We start from the raw sequence: 13,675 nt of genomic DNA, 5'->3' as shown, positions 1-13,675 counted from the left end.
GCTGGAGAAAAAGAAGCTGTTCCTAAAACGTTGAGTGTGTGGCCTAGGGCTTCTGTGTGGTGCTAGCGAGAAGAGGGCCAGTCTCGGATGGTGAGCGTCTTTAGTGATGGAAGCTGCTCGCTTGAAAACGTCTTCGATGATGCAGAGTTGTGCTCATCACGGAACTGGCTGAGTCTACAGCCATCTGCAACGTCTCGTGGTCCTGTGCTTTGGACTCTCTATTCTACTTCAGCGACCGGAGTAATAAACCCCAGCTGCCCCTTGCTTGTCCCCATAGGGGCCCTAGAATCTCCTGCGCCAAACTTTACTCCTGAACCCACAGCTCATAAACAAATGGAGTAATATGTCTTGTGCTGTGAATGGAACGGAGAAATGCTTGTAGGTGCAAAATTATATTAATTTAATAAATGTGCTTTTGGAGGAGAGCATTAAAGTCTAGGATCTGAGGGCACAGCCTCAAAATGAAGGGATGTTCCCTTAAAACAAGAGTGAGGAGGAATTTCTATAGCTAGAGAGCATTGAATCTGTGCATTTCAGGCAACTGTAGAGGCCAAGCCATTTAAGGCAGAGATTAATGGGTTCTTGATTGTTAAGGGGCGGGAGTTGAGGGTTTTGGGGAAAAGGTGGGAGAATGGATCTGGAAAAAAATCAGCCATGACTGAAGGGCCAAATATGCTCCAGCATCTTGTGATATCAGAGTCATACAGTACAGACACAGGCCCTTCAGCCTAACTCGTTCATGCCATCTGTGAGGCCTGGTGAGCTGCTCCCATTTGCCCACAATTGGCCCATAGCCCTCTCAACTCCTTTGCTCCAGATGCCTTTTAAATGTTGCTGATGTGCCCAACTCGACCTCTATTTTTGTCAGCTCTCTCCCAACAGGCATAAGAAAGTTCCCCGTATACATATTTTACATCTCTTGACTCTGACCTTAAACAGAATTCTCCTTTGCATTTATCACCCCTCCCAATGAAAAGACTATGTGCTTAAGAGAGTGCGGAGGAGATTTACAAGGATGTTGCCTGGAGTGGAGGGCGTGCCTTATGAGAATAGTGAACTTGGCCTTTTCTCCTTGGAGCAACGGAGGATGAGATGTGACCTGATAGAGGTGTATAAGATAATGAGGACCACCGATCGTGTGGATAGCCAGAGGCTTTTTCCCAGGGCTGACATGGCTAACATGAGGGGGCAGCGCTTTAAGGCTTGCAAATAAGTACCAGGGGAATGTCGGGGTAAGTTTTTCACACGGAGAGTGGTGGGTGCGTGGAATGCACCACTGGCAGCTGTGGTGGAAGCGGGTACAATAGGGTCTTTTAAGAGCCTCTTAGATAAGGACGTGGAGCTGAGAAAAATAGAGGGCGATGCGCTAGGGAAATTCTAGGCAGTTTCTAGAGTAGGTTACATGGTCACCTACATTGTGGGCCAAAGGGCCTGTAACACGCTGTAGATTTCTATGTTTTAAGTTTTATGTTATACCTCGTCTGTGTCCATCATAATCTTATATAGGTCTGTCAGCTGAACCCTCAGTCTCATACATTCCAGGGGGCTATCGTACAGAAAGAAATAAGCTTGTGAAACAGTTAATATGAATTACAAGTAATTCCAAGTAATTAGATAGATAGATACTTTATTGATCCCAAAGGAAATTACAGTCTCATATTAGCATTACAAGTGAACAGATATACAAATTTTAGAAGAGAAGTAAGAAAGAATTAAAGTTACCACAAACAGCGTAACAGGAGGGGGTCGCCTCTTCCCCGGCTATAGGTTAATTCATTATAGAGCCTAATGGCCGAGGGTAAGAATGACCTCAAATAGCGCTCTTTGGAGCAGTACAGTCGTCTTAGTCTGTTACTAAAAGTGCCCCTCTGTTCAGCCAAGAGGGTGAGAAACATTGTCCAGAGTTTCCAGGATTTTCAGTTGAGTCCTTTATTACAAATAATAAAGGCTTTTTAGCCGGGAAATTCTAGAAAATTAACCGCCAGTTGCTAATATTTAATGAAAATAGTTTTGTTTAAGCATGAGTGTGCTGTATCTGGGAAATGAGGAAATAGTTTAAGTGGCTGAGCTCTGAGTCCATGGAAAAGCACCTCGTGATTCAAATGCTGAGTCTATCTCTGCCTGCGGTTAACTGTAGCTCTCTGTAGCTGGTCTAAACCAGTTCCAGGCTGCTGTTCTTGAGAACAAACAAAAGGGATGTGAAACTTAATCATCGCTCACAAACGTGGATGAAAGAGTGACGAGAATGAGCAAACTAGCCCCTCATTAACAGCAGCCTCGCAGAAACCTATCAATCTAAAATTGGAAGTGCTGGAAGCTATACTTGCTGGATGCAAAAAATAGATGTTTTGTTTTCATCCTGGGCCTGCTTGTACTCCTTCTCCTCCCCCAGCCTTCTTATTCTGGCTTCTTGCTCATTCCTTTCCAGTCCTGATGAAGGGTCACGGCAGAAAGCGCATTCCCCTCCATAGATGCTGCCTGACCTGCTGGGTCGCGCCAGTATTTTCTGTGCACTTCTTTGGATTTCTAGCATTTGTAGTAACTCTTGTGTTTTAAATTACGTTGTCACTGTCTGTTTTTTTGCTGGGAAGTCTGCTCATTATCTCCTGGTAACTGCCTAGGAGGTTTGGTATATATCCATGGCTTGTCAGGCTAGTCGAGGATTACAGACCCTCCTGACTGATGTGCTTCCTAGCACCTGCTGAATCTCAATCTGTCTATGACTTAATTTTGTTTTGCAGAATAAAATTTATACAAGTCTTTTAGCACCCACAGGTCATCTGCTCAACAAGCTGTGTTTGACATTATGGCACATTAGGAGTCTTGGGACAGGTCATTTTGACCTTTGCTAACTCTAAGGCTGTATTATTGATCTGTTGCTAGAGAATTTTCAGCTTCAGGTCCCTCTTCCTGCAGTGTGCTTGTGTGACTCCTTTCGGAGTCATCGGTGCAGTTTTCACTTGTCGAAGGAGTGGGCGGGTAGATGGGTTGCTATAGAAAATATTGATTCTGGGCGATTCCAGAGAGGAAGGGAAGGGTTAGCCCGTGAGGAGAGAGCCAGTCATCTGAGATTACACTCGCTGAAATTCAAAAGAATGAAAGGGGATCTTATAGAAACATAAAAATTGTGGAAGTGATAGATAAGTTAGAGCTGGAAAGGTTGTTTCCATTGGTAAGAATCTAAATCTATTCCCCCGATTCCTCGAGTGAGATTAAGACTAGGAGGAATAGTCTCAATTCGAGATACTAGATCTAAAACAGAGAAGAGGAGAAACTACTTTTACCAGAGAGCAGTGAATCTGTGGAATTCCCTGTCCAGGCAAACAGGAGAGACTACCTCATTAAATATACAGTGGATTCTGGTTAATTAGGGCAGCCACTTATTTGGGACAACTTTTCAAAAACTACTTTCGAACTCCAAGGAACATGGACCCAATCTGTCGAGCCACTCTTGATAAGGCAATTTTCTCATCACAGGGGGATCAGCCTTGTGAATCTCCTCTGGACTGCCAGGGCAAAAAGCAAAAAGAGCCACTTTTCAACATAATTGTATAAAGGCTAAGAGTGTTGTAAAAACAAGCCTGAAGGCTTTGTGTGTCAATGTGAGGAACATTCGTAACAAGATGGATGAATTCAATGTGCAGATAGTTATTAATGAATATGATATAGTTGGGATCACAGAGACATGGCTCCAGGGTGACCAAGGATGGGAGCTCAACATCCAGGGATATTCAATATTCAGGAGGGATACAGGAAAGAAAAGGAGGTGGGTAGCATTGCTGGTTAGAGAGGAGATTAACGCAATAGAAAGGAAGGACATTAGCCTGGAGGATGTGGAATCGATATGGGTAGAGCTGCATAACACTAAGGGACAGAAAACGCTGGTGGGAGTTGTGTACAGGCCACCTAACAGTAGTAGTGAGGTTGGGGATGGCATTAAACAGGAAATTAGAAATGCGTGCAATAAAGGAACAGTAGTTATAATGGATGACTTCAATCTATATATAGACTGGGTGAACCAAATTGGTAAGGGTGCTGAGGAAGAGGATTTCTTGGAATGTATGCGGGATGGTTTTCTGAACCAACACGTCGAGGAACCAACTAGAGAGCAGGCCATTCTAGATTGGGTATTGAGCAATGAGGAAGGGTTAATTAGCAATCTTGTCGTGTGAGGCCCCTTGGGAAAAAGTGACCATAATATGATGGAATTCTTCATTAAGATGGAGAGTGACATAGCTAATTCAGAAACAAAGGTTCTGAACTTAAAGAAGGGTAACTTTGAAGGTATGAGACGTGAATTAGCTAAGATAGACTGGCAAATGATACTTAAAGGGTTGACGGTGGATATGCAATGGCAAGCATTTAAAGATCGCATGGATGAACTACAACAATTGTTCATCCCAGTTTGGCAAAAGAATAAACCAGGGAAGGTAGTGCACCCGTGGCTGACCAGGGAAATTAGGGATAGTATCAAGTCCAAAGAAGAAACATATAAATTAGCAAAAAACAGCGGCACACCTGAGGCCTGGGAGAAATTCAGGGATCAGCAGAGGAGGACAAAGGGCTTAATTAGAAAAGGGAAAAAAGATTATGAGAGAAAGCGGGCAGGGAACATAAAAACTGACTGTAAAATCTTTTATAGATATGTGAAAAGAAAAAGATTGGTCAAGACAAATGTAGGTCCTTTACAGTCAGAAACAGGTGAATTGATCATAGGGAACAAAGACATGGCAGACCAATTGAATAACTACTTTGGTTCTGTCTTCACTAAGGAGGACATAAATAATCTTCCAGAAATCGTAAGGTCTAGTGAGATGGAGGAACTGAGGGAAATACATGTTAGTAGGGAAGTGGTGTTAGGTAAATTGAAGGGATTAAAGGCAGATAAATCCCCAGATTTATCTGGGCCAGATGGTCTGCGTCCCAGAGTGCTTAAGGAAGTAGCCCAAGAAATAGTGGATGCATTAGTGATAATTTTTCAAAACTCCTTAGATTCTGGATTAGTTCCTGAGGATTGGAGGGTGGCTAATTTAACCTCACTTTTTAAAAAATGAGGGAGAGAGAAACCGGGGAATTATAGACATCGGTGGTGTGGAAAATGCTAGAGTCGGTTATCAAAGATGTGATAACAGCACACTTGGAAAGAGGTGAAATCATCGGACAAAATCAGCATGGATTTGTGAAAGGAAAATCATGTCTGACGAATCTTATAGAATTTTTTGAAGATATAACTAGTTGAGTGGATAGGTGAGAGCCAGTGGATGTGGTATATTTAGATTTTCAAAAGGCTTTTGACAAGGTCCCACACAGGAGATTAGTGTGCAAACTTAAAGCACATGGGTATGGTATTGATGTGGTTAGAGAATTAGTTGGCAGACAGGAAGCAAGGAGTGGGAGTAAACGGGACCTTTTCAGAATGGCAGGCAGTGACTAGTGGGGTACCACAAGGCTCTGTGCTGGGACCCCAGTTGTTTACAATACACATTAATGATTTAGATGAGGGAATTAAATGCAGCATCTCCAAGTTTGCAGATGACACGAAGCTGGGCGGCGGTGTTAGCTGTGAGGAGGATGCTAAGAGGATGCAGGGTGACTTGGATAGGTTAGGTGAGTGGGCAAATTCATGGCAGATGCAATTTAATGTGGATAAATGTGAGGTTATCCACTTTGGTTGCAAGAAAAGGAAAACAGATTATTATCTGCACAATGGCCGATTAGGAAAAGGGGAGGTGCAACGAGACCTGGGTGTCATTGTACACCAGTCATTGAAGGTGGGCATGCAGGTACAGCAGCCGGTGAAAAAGGCAAATGGTATGTTGGCACTCATGGCAAAAGGATTTGAGTACAGGAGCACGGAGGTTTTACTGCAGTTGTACAAGGCCTTGGTGAGACCACACCTAGAATATTGTGTGCAGTTTTCTCCCCTAATCTGAGGAAAGACATTCTTGCCATAGAGGGAGTACAGAGAAGGTTCACCAGATTGATTCCTGGGATGGCAGGACTTTCATATGAAGAAAGACTGGATTGACTAGGCTTATACTCACTGGAATTTAGAAGATTGAGGGGGGATCTTATTGAAACGTATAAAATTCTAAAGGAATTGGACAGGCTAGATGCAGGAAGATTGTTTCCGATGTTGGGGAAGTCCAGAACGAGGGGTCACAGTTTAAGGATAAAGGGGAAGCCTTTTAGGACTGAGATGAGGAAAAACTTCTTCACACAGAGTGGTGAATCTGTGGAATTCTCTGCCACAGGAAGCAGTTGAGGCCAGTTCATTGGCTATATTTAAGAGGAAGTTAGATATGGCCCTTGTGGCTAAAGGGATCAGGGGGTATGGAGAGAAAGCAGGTACAGGGTTCTGAGTTGGATGATCAGCCATGATCATACTGAATGGCGGTGCAGGCTCAAAGGGCCGAATGGCCTACGCCTGCACCTGTTTTCTATGTTTCATTTCTATGCCTTCAATATTGTGTTTTAAATAAGGAATTTAGGAGTTTTGGGGCTGTGGCCAACACCCCATACAACTGGAACATGATCTCCCTATTCTTAAACTCCAACCCCTTCGCAATAAAGGAAAATACATCATTTGTCCTTGTAATTACTCATTGGACCTGCGTGCTAAGTTTTTGTGATTCACACTTAGATCCGTCTGAGCACTCATCCACAGACCTGGATATCAAGTTGCAGTTTGCTATAAGTACAAAGAAATGCCTGAAGAAAAATAATTCAAGGTTCCATGTCAAAGCAGTGAGGGATTGGACTGGAGAACTAACTTGATCTGTCCCTGAAGACTGCCAAATGTACAGAGGAGAGCTTTCTGACTGGTTTCATCACAGCCTGGTATGGAGACCCCAGTGCGCAGGATTGCAAGAAGCTACAGACGGATGTAGAGTCAGCCAGCTTCATCACAAGCACAAGCCTCCCAAACATCTAGAATATCTTCAAAAGAAGGCAGCATCCATCAATAAAGGCCCCACGCCATCTGTGACATGCCCTCCTCTTGTTACCACCACCAGGGAGAAGGCCTGAAGGCCCGCACTCTTGTCAGGAAACGTGGAGGAGGCTTGACTCAGAAGCAGGTTTAGCGATGAGCGATCATTTCAATAATAAGCTGCAAAATAACAAGCCACAAAACAGAAGAGAACAGATACTTAACACAACAAGGCAAGAGAGTAATTAAAGGGTAGGAACAACTGGTTGAGGGTGGCTGGTTTGGTGGGTGAATAAAGGGTGTGGATGAGATTATGCTCCCTCAGATTCAGAAAAATGAAAGGGGATCTTACAGAAACATAAAAATTATGAAAGGGATAGGTAGGATAGAAGAAAAGTTGTTTCCATTGGTAAGAATCTAAATCTTAAGGCTGTGTCCCCTACTGAAATTAAAACCAGGAGGCATAGCCTCAATTTAGGATAATAGATTTAGGACAGAAGAAAAGAAACTACTTTTCCCAGAGAGCAGTGAATCTGTGGAATTCCCTGCCATATGCTCTATATATAGTCAATGTTTAATCCCTCAAACAACATTCAAACTATAACAGCATTGTAATAACAATATTAAAAAGGCAATACAAGCCAGTAATTCCACACCTCCCTTCCCCACTTCTTTTCCAGAGCTGATGAGGAGTATCGGCCCCAAACCCCGAACGTAGATTTCTCTCCACCAACACTTCCCGGCTTGCTGAGCTCCTCCAGTATCTTGTGGGAGCCGTTCAAGATTTCCAGCATCTGCAGAATTTCTTGTGGCCATTGCGGCTTGCGTGGACGAGTTGGGCCTGTTTCTGTGCTGTATGACTCTGTGACCCTGAACTGCTTCTGGGATCTTGCTGTACATTAGAAGGCTGCTCTCATCCACAGCATTCAAACTTTAAGCCAGAGGTGAGCTTGCTGGCTGTACTGTTCTTTGGCCAGTCTCTTATTGTGAGAGCCTATTCCACTCCACGCCCCCCCACCCTTCAGTTCCGACAACATCAAAGCTCAATTGCCGTAGTTATTAGTTGCAGAGTGATTGTGTGTCTCCTTGCAGGAAAAGAGAACCGGCTCGGGTTTCAACAAGAGACTGAAAGTGGAAGGTGCTCTGTGTGCTCGGGAACCGCTGGCCCGAATGCGGGGAGGCACCTAATCTGGGTCACTGAGGAGTGATCGCGTTTGAAAGTGGCGCTCTGAGTCACCAGCTCAGGGAAACCATCCTGCTGTTGACACGCCAGGAACTGGCTGACGAACCTGCCTGAGCTGGTCCCAGCCGGCTGAGAGTTGATGACAGGGCGTTTACTCCACTCCCCTGACCGCGTGTGTTTGGTGAAAGATCAGACAGCCAGGGATTGGAGATGTTTTCTTCCTCTGTTCTCTCTCTCTCTCTCGTGCGCGTTCCTTCTTTCTTTTCTTGCTCTTCCTCAATTTCTTTCAATCTTTTTCATACTTTTATCACTCTGTCTGCCTTTCCCCCTCTTTCTCTCGCTCTGTCTTGCTCGTTCTTGCTGTCTCTCCCTTCTCTTACTTTTACCACTCTTTTTGACTTTCTCCCTCATTCTCTTGCTGTTTCCCTCACTCTCTCCTTTTTGCCCTCTCTCTCCCCCTTCCACTCTCTCTCCCCCTTACACCCTCTCTCTCCCCATTCCACTCTCTCTCCCACCCTCTCTCTCTCTCTCCTTCCACCCTCTTTCTCCCCTTCCACCCTCTCTCTCCCCATTCCACCCTCTCTCTCTCCCTTCCACTCTCTCTCTCCCCTTCCACTCTCTCTCTCCCCTTCCACCCTCTCTCTCCCCTTCCACTCTCTCTCTCCCACCCTCTCTCTCCCCCTTCCACCCTCTCTCTTCCCTTCCACCCTCTCTCTCCCCTTTCTCTCCCCCTTCCACTCTCTCTCTCCCCTTCCACTCTCTCTCTCCCCTTCCACCCTCTCTCTCCCCTTTCTCTCCCCCTTCCACTCTCTCCCTCCCCTTCCACTCTCTCCCTTCCCCTTCCACCCTCTCTCCCTCCCCCTTCCACCCTCTCTCTCCCACCCTTACTTGTGACCGTTCAAGAGCGCGGGGGCAAGCAAAGGCTGCCCTCGACTCTTTCAGCGGGTGGGCAGGCTTGCTTCGCACCATTCACGAGACAACCCTTTACTTAGCTCCGGCTGAATAGATTGTGACGGAGGCTCAATGGCAAGCTTTGGAAACCACAGCTGAATGCAGGTCTAAATACTGGATTTAAACCTATTTGGTCGCAGAATGAGCATAGAATAGCGGAAGACAAAATTCCAAATTGTGCTGTTGAATAACGAAAAAAATTTTAAAAGCAAGTCAACAATATATATTCTATAACAACTGTATATGGCATGTATTTAAGGCTTTATTTCCAGATCAACTAGACTGATAAGTAAAGATGTTATACAAAGCCTGTACCATACCCCAGCTATCTGGTCAGTGAGTTTTAACAAAGATCGAGTGGGGGTAGGGAATGTTCTCAAGGATAGCACAAGCCATAGGAAAGGTACATCATAGGATAGGGTGGGCAGACTGGGTCTCTGTTCTCCTGGGAAACCTAATGGGGAGTCTGTAAAATGTTGAAGGAGCAGGTGCCGTTTCTGCTTGTCGGGAAGAGGGTTACCACAAGTCATCCAGATCAGAGAGTCGACAACAAGTCCAAAGGGGAACATCAGAGAAACTCCTTCCCCCCACCCCCCCGAGAACGGTGAGATGTGGAGCTCACTCCCACAGGGAAGGGTGGTGGTGGAGACCGTCAATGGGGGAAGGCTGGACAATCAGAGGGTCACCCTGAGAGATGCAGATGGGGGAGCAGTGACTGGATTAATCGGCAGTATTTCCCATATAGTTCCACATAAAGAGATCAGGATACTGCCTTTAACATCCACTTGTTGATTGATGGTTGAGAGTTATCTCAGTCTCACCTGCTCTGGGCTTGTGACTGTGGGCTTGCAACCTCCTTGGCCACATCAGTCAGGAAGGTCTGTAATTCCCAACGTAAGTCTAACAAGCCATCGATACGTATCAAACCTCCGAGGCCGGGAGAGATGAGCAAGCAAAAACCACACAGTGACAATGAAGTTTTAGACACAAGAGGTTCTGCAGAGGCTGGAAATCCAGAACAACACACTCACACACACACATGCACACACGCACGCACACACACACACACACACACACACACACACACACACACACACACACAATGCTGGAGGAACTCACAGCGGGTCAGGCAGCATCTGTGGAGAGGTATAAACCTTTGAGACCGTTCATCGGGACACTTTTCTTTATCATTTTAATTTTACAAGCTACTTGTTTAAATGTAGATAAATGTGTTCATTTTATAAAGGAAATGCAACTTTAAAATGAAATTATCAGATCCAGTGGCTTTAAAAATGCCAGAAGCTTATTGACGAAGGATGAAAATTCCTTTATTTTGCTTAATTCCTGGTGAACAGGTCAATGAAACCATCATAAAAGTATTGTCTGAATTATTATGTGGATGCTTAGATTAATACAGCATGGAAATAGGCCATTCAGCCCACCAAGTCTGTGCCAGCTACCTATTTTTAAAAGAGACCATTTAAGAAAGCAGCATCCATCATCAACGGCCCCACCATCTGGGCCGTGCCCTCTTCTTGTTACTGCTATCGTGCAGGATGTACAGGTCCCTTACTACCAGGTTCAGGAACACTTATCACCCTACAAGCACCAGGCTCCTGAACCAGTGTGGGTAACTTCACTCACCTCAGCACTAAACTGATTCCAGACTTGTTTTCAACTCATTTTCTCAGTCTCAGTACTTCTCATTTATTTGCTCCATTTGTCTTCTGGTACACGTTGGGTATTTGTCAGTCTTTGATATTGTATTTATACCTTTGTAAATTCTACTGTTTATTTTTTAATTTTATTGTGAACGCCTGTAAGAAAATGAATCTCCGGGTAGTATAAGGTAACATCAATGTATTTCGATGATAAATTTACTTTAAACTTTAATCTCATTTTGTTCCCACATGGCCATCAACAGCCCCCGTCTTCCCCTCACCCACACACCAGTAGTAATTTATAGCAGCCAGTTAACCCAGCAAACTGCCTGTCTTTGAAAACATGCAAAGAAACGAGAATGCCCAGAGGAAAGCCTTGTATCACTCTGTTTGACGTGAAACTCTCTCCGCGTTTAAGACTTAATCTGCTGTCGTGATTCCATCTTTTCATTGTTCCATCTTTGACAGTTGTAGGTTGGGTATCCCCTCTCAGAAATTATGGGACCTCTCTGACACAGCCTTGTGCCTTATCACCCCAATCCAAACCTAACACAGTCTCTGGCAAATATTGTTTGTGAAGTGTGTTGGGATGTTTGACTATGCTCTATAAATAGATTATGAGATACAAGAGGCTGCAGATGTTGAAATCTGAGCAACAAACAACCTGTGCAGAGGAAGGGATTATCCCGAACCTAAAACACTGACAATTCCTCCCTCACCCCACACATGATGCTCAGCCCACTGAGCTCTTGCAGCAGGCTTTCCATGGTTTGATAAATCGGCCCACCTTCATTTACCACTTCACTGAGATGGGGGCAGGCTTCTGTGGCTAAATATGTTGTCGTTTCACACCACGCGTGTTTTTCTTGTTATCACAGCACGCATGTTTCTCTTGTTATCACAGCACGCGTGTTTCTCTTGTAGCTATGTCAGAACGCGTGTCTCTCTTGTTATCACAGCACGCGTGTTTCTCTTGTTATAACAGCACGCATGTTTCTCTTGTTATAACAGCACGCGTGTTTCTCTTGTTATCACAGCACGCGTGTTTCTCTTGTAGTTATGTCAGCACGCATGTATCTCTTGTTATCACAGCACGCGTGTTTCTCTTGTAGCTATGTCAGAACGCGTGTTTCTCTTGTTATCACAGCACGTGTGTTTCTCTTGTTATCACAGCACGCGTGTTTCTCTTGTAGTTATGTCAGCACGCGTGTATCTCTTGTTATCACAGCACGCGTGTTTCTCTTGTAGCTATGTCAGAACGCGTGTTTCTCTTGTTATCACAGCACGCGTGTTTCTCTTGTAGTTATGTCAGCACGCGTGTATCTCTTGTTATCACAGCACGCGTGTTTCTCTTGTAGCTATGTCAGAACGCGTGTTTCTCTTGTTATCACAGCACGCGTGTTTCTCTTGTAGTTATGTCAGCACGCGTGTATCTCTTGTTATCACAGCACGCGTGTTTCTCTTGTAGCTATGTCAGAACGCGTGTTTCTCTTGTTATCACAGCACGTGTGTTTCTCTTGTTATCACAGCACGCGTGTTTCTCTTGTAGTTATGTCAGCACGCGTGTATCTCTTGTTATCACAGCACGCGTGTTTCTCTTGTAGCTATGTCAGAACGCGTGTTTCTCTTGTTATCACAGCACGCGTGTTTCTCTTGTAGTTATGTCAGCACGCGTGTATCTCTTGTTATCACAGCACGCGTGTTTCTCTTGTAGCTATGTCAGAACGCGTGTTTCTCTTGTTATCACAGCACACGTGTTTCTCTTGTTATCACAGCACGCGTGTTTCTCTTGTTATCACAGCACGCGTGTTTCTCTTGTTATCACAGCACGCGTGTTTCACTTGTTATCACAGCACGTGTGTTTCTCTTGTAGCTATGTAAGAACGCGTGTTTCTCTTGTTATCACAGCACGCGTGTTTCTCTTGTAGCTATGTCAGAACGCGTGTTTCTCTTGTTATCACAGCACACGTGTTTCTCTTGTTATCACAGCACGCCTGTTTCTCTTGTTATCACAGCACGCGTGTTTCTCTTGTTATCACAGCACGCGTGTTTCTCTTGTAGCTATGTCAGAACGCGTGTTTCTCTTGTTATCACAGCACGCGTGTTTCTCTTGTAGTTATGTCAGCACGCGTGTATCTCTTGTTATCACAGCACGCGTGTTTCTCTTGTAGCTATGTCAGAACGGGTGTTTCTCTTGTTATCACAGCACGTGTGTTTCTCTTGTTATCACAGCACGTGTGTTTCTCTTGTAGTTATGTCAGCACACGTGTTTCTCTTGTTATCACAGCACGCGTGTTTCTCTTGTTATCACAGCATGCATGTTGCTCTTGTTATAACAGCACGCGTGTTTCTCTTGTTATCACAGCGTGCGTGTTTCTCTTGTTATAACAGCACGCATGTTTCTCTTGTTATAACAGCACGCGTGTTTCTCTTGTTATAACAGCACGCGTGTTTCTCTTGTTATAACAGCACGCGTGTTTCTCTTGTTATCACAGCACGCGTGTTTCTCTTGTTATCACAGCGTGCGTGTTTCTCTTGTTATAACAGCACGCATGTTTCTCTTGTTATAACAGCACGCGTGTTTCTCTTGTTATAACAGCACGCGTGTTTCTCTTGTTATAACAGCACGCGTGTTTCTCTTGTTATCACAGCACGCGTGTTTCTCTTGTTATCACAGCACGCGTGTTTCACTTGTTATCACAGCACGTGTGTTTCTCTTGTAGCTATGTAAGAACGCGTGTTTCTCTTGTTATCACAGCACGCGTGTTTCTCTTGTAGCTATGTCTGAACGCGTGTTTCTCGTTATCACAGCACAAGTGTTTCTCTTGTAGCTATGTCAGAACGCGTGTTTCTCTTGTTATCACAGCACACGTGTTTCTCTTGTTATCACAGCACGCCTGTTTCTCTTGTTATCACAGCACGCGTGTTTCTCTTGTTATCACAGCACGC

The sequence above is a fragment of the Hypanus sabinus genome, chromosome 22 (assembly GCF_030144855.1).
Source record: "Hypanus sabinus isolate sHypSab1 chromosome 22, sHypSab1.hap1, whole genome shotgun sequence".
NCBI classification, from domain to species: Eukaryota; Metazoa; Chordata; class Chondrichthyes; order Myliobatiformes; family Dasyatidae; genus Hypanus; species Hypanus sabinus.
This window is presented reverse-complemented; position numbering follows the sequence as displayed.